This window comes from Vigna umbellata, chromosome 3 (genome assembly GCF_029865625.1).
Source record: "Vigna umbellata cultivar VRB3 chromosome 3, Vumbellata_1.0, whole genome shotgun sequence".
Taxonomy (NCBI): domain Eukaryota; kingdom Viridiplantae; phylum Streptophyta; class Magnoliopsida; order Fabales; family Fabaceae; genus Vigna; species Vigna umbellata.
Genome location: NC_142167.1, coordinates 23,469,971 through 23,473,744, shown reverse-complemented (window position 1 = coordinate 23,473,744; position 3,774 = coordinate 23,469,971).

Sequence of the window (3,774 nt, the reverse complement as noted above, 5' to 3'; positions counted from 1 at the left end):
ATCACTTGTGATCGACTCTAGAACATCTTCATTATTATGATTATTATTATTATTATTATTATTAGTATTATTAGTATTATTAGTATTATTATATATTTATTTATAGACTTAAATCTAACGTAAACTAGCTATCCATCATTTTTATTTTTGGTTTAAAATTGATTCCTTGATTCGCGATAAGGTAACTTTTCCTTCTTAATGTCAGATCTGTCGGTCAGTTTTTATCTAGCAGCATTAATTTGTTTATTTATTTTGTTTAAGTATTGTAAGATATATTTTATTTATTATAAGGATAAGACCATCTTCGATGTAATGGTTAAGACATTTTTTTTAATAACTCTACTCATATTGGTGTTTCTTCCGCAATAATTCTATAGATGTTCAATCTTCCTTCCTCGATCTATACTAAGGTAAAATTTGGATACTAGAAGAGTTGTATTGATTTTGGGTATTTACAAGACTAAGGCCAGAAGTGAAACTCTTAGAGGCTTTAGGAAGGAAAATCTATTATTGTAATTTTTTTTACTCTAATGATGAAATTAATTAAATTTTATGTTTTTCCTTCATTCATTCAATCTAAACATCTCCTACTTATCTATATATATGTGTCTTAGTCGGTTTAACGTGCAATACTAGTTATTAATTAATTTACTTAACTGGTATCTACACTTATAATATTAAGACCTATTCTAATATAATTTAGTACACTATCCAACAGTACCTTACGTTTATAACTCCTAATCCTATCATGTATCCAATTATAAATTCCACAAATCAATGACAAGTAATAGTTGAGACTGCATCAAACATGTTTATAGAATTGAAGTTCACTCAAAACAACCACGAATCGCTATATCATAAAACAATAACAAGTAGTATTTGTTCATCATATGAATTATGAAATCATGATCAGCCATATACTAGACATAATGTATGTAAATCACACACAGACTAATAACCAAAGATAATATCATGTGGAAATCAATAGAAAAGATTGACTTCATTTACCTAATTAGTTTATAATTCATTTCAATAAATAATCAAACATATACGCATCGTAATGCCAAAGTAATTAATTTCAATTTTCTCATTCGATACACGTACTAGAAACTAGATGCGCTCACTCCCCAAAGCCCTTGACAATCAAGGCATATTAAAGGTTTCACAATTGGTTTGGGTGCTTGTCATTTCTCTATTCACACAGAGAATTATTATCAATATGATTCATAATGAGTCTGTAGGATAAATCCACTTCTGACACCACTGATATACTGAACCAATCTCATTCCTTAAACCTTGCTACACCAATGCTTACCCAAGGCTCGTCATATTCTAGCCTTTAAACTCAACTCTTCGTAAGATATCTGATCTCCTGATTTTGTTCTGGAAAACTTCTTCACACAAAACATTACTTCTAAACACTAACATCTTAATCCATCCTTTGAAACCTAAACTCTGGTCTCATATCTCCTTATCTTCGAGGCAAGAATTTGCCTCAAAGGCTTTAACCAATTCTAATGAAGGTATACAGGTAAAGTTGTCTTTGAATTTGCATCCCTCTACCACTATAGAGCACAGTATACTACCACAAAGGCAAGAAGAAGACCAAGATTTCTAAATACAACCACACTTGAACCACAACTCTATCTTTCCCCAAACCTTCAGATTTAAGAAAGGAAAAATCATCTCTGGTAAGAGTCATGAGTGTGCACCCTCATCACTCTTATTAAGACGTTTTCTGTTCTCAAAACCTCTAGTTAGACACAATACTCTACTATCTAGACTTGAAGGAAATGGTAGATTATACCATTTAGGCTCAATTCTTCACAGAGAAGACACGATAGACCCACAACACCGAGGTCATCCTAAGGATGAACCACTATGATACCAAATGTAACACCCCAAAAGTCCAAAATTTTACACCAATTTTTTTATTAACATCGCGGAACTAGACATAAAAAGTCTAGGTGTCTTACAACATAAGGTTAAAACCTTACAAATATCAAATTCGTTATTCAAACACATAAAATTTCTTTCAAACATGATAAATCCCCTATAGTTATTCCCATAACTCTCATCGGGCTACTCCATCTCTGCCTCATCTGCAACGCCATCTACTCCCATACAAGTACGATCATCGCCACCCAGACTATAATATTCAACTCACAACTCAGATCATCACCACTCAAACTATCAAAGTCACAATATTAGTACCTCAGATCATAACCACTCGGACTATCAAAGTCAAAATATTAAAACCTAAGATCATCACCATTCAGACTATCAAAGTCACAACATCACAATACATCACAGTATTAAACTCATAACTCAAATCATTGACACAAGCTTCTCTTGTTTCCTTGAATTTTGTCGTACCAAACCTGTTTCACAAAACAGGGCGATTCGAGTCGTCTTCCATCGTAAGTTCAGACCTATCTCCCCGACTCCTCAAGGAATTATGAGTAAAAACTTCGGTTAGTCGTACCCACCAAGCACTATACTCACACGAGTCGAAGTCATTGGGCGAGACATCCAACCCTCTCTAGTCCCCACGCATGAGGAAAGGGTGACACTCGAATCTCAGTCTCCGTAGAGACTCAACACTATCGTATCGCAATACGAACACCATCGATTCGAAAAAATTATAAGGAAATGATAGAACGCTTGCTCTCACAATTTTACCATCACACTCGAACCTCAGTCTCCGTATAGACTCAACCCACTATCGTATCACAATACGAACACCATCGATTCAACAAGATTCTAGGGATATGACAGAACGCTTGCTCTCACAATTTTACCATCACAACCATCACCATCATATATAAAGTCAACTTCGAGTATACAGTGGCTCGGTGATGAGTTAATATTTTCGCAATTTCACTTAGTTTACTGTATCAAATTTGATCAGGAAATTGTACTAAAATGTCCGATATTATTCCGTTTTTGTTAATTGTGCGTAATTTAGTCAGAAATTCTTATTTTAATTAATTTGAATTATCTGAACTTATTATTTTAATTAATGATTGCAGGAAAATTTTGAATTACATTCTTGGACATTTGGAAGAGCATCCTTTTGTACACGGTGTTGTTTAATTGGGAGAAGCTAGTTCCATTGATTTATTTCCGTGTGTTTGAAGTCGAAAAAAAAATGAAGATGTTTGACTCATGAAGGAAGTTTCGGTTTGTTGTTTTTGGATGCAAAGTAGTCCACGACATTGTGCTTACCATAGCTGGAATACCACACATACGTGGCCACTCTTTTATTCCTTCTGCCTTAATTGATTGCAAAGAAATAAATTCTGAAAAGAAGCTAAAAGCCACACGGCCATTCAGCCTTTTACTGGGACAACACATCACAGCCCCATAACAATTCAATTTGTCAAGTTCATTTTGTCAAGCACATCAACACATGCCACATAATGTCACGGCCCACATATTAGAAAAGAGAAGCAACTCTCGGTGTGCTTATTGGAGAGATTTCTATCTCCATGCCTTTCTACTACACACCAAAACATCACTTATGCTGGAACCAAAAGGGCCATCACTCACAGTATTATTCTCCACTAAGGTTTTATGTTGGCATGTAGTGATACTTTGGGAGAAATGCACGTACACTTGGGAAGAGCTCCATGCAAGATTCTGATCTCTCTGCTTTGTCCATTCCACAAATAAGCTTTTATCCTTCCATTGGTAAAGGAATTCACGGACCCAAGTAAATCCCAGCTGGAAGAAGTAGTTCAAATGAGGATACAACCCTTTCATTGTATAAGT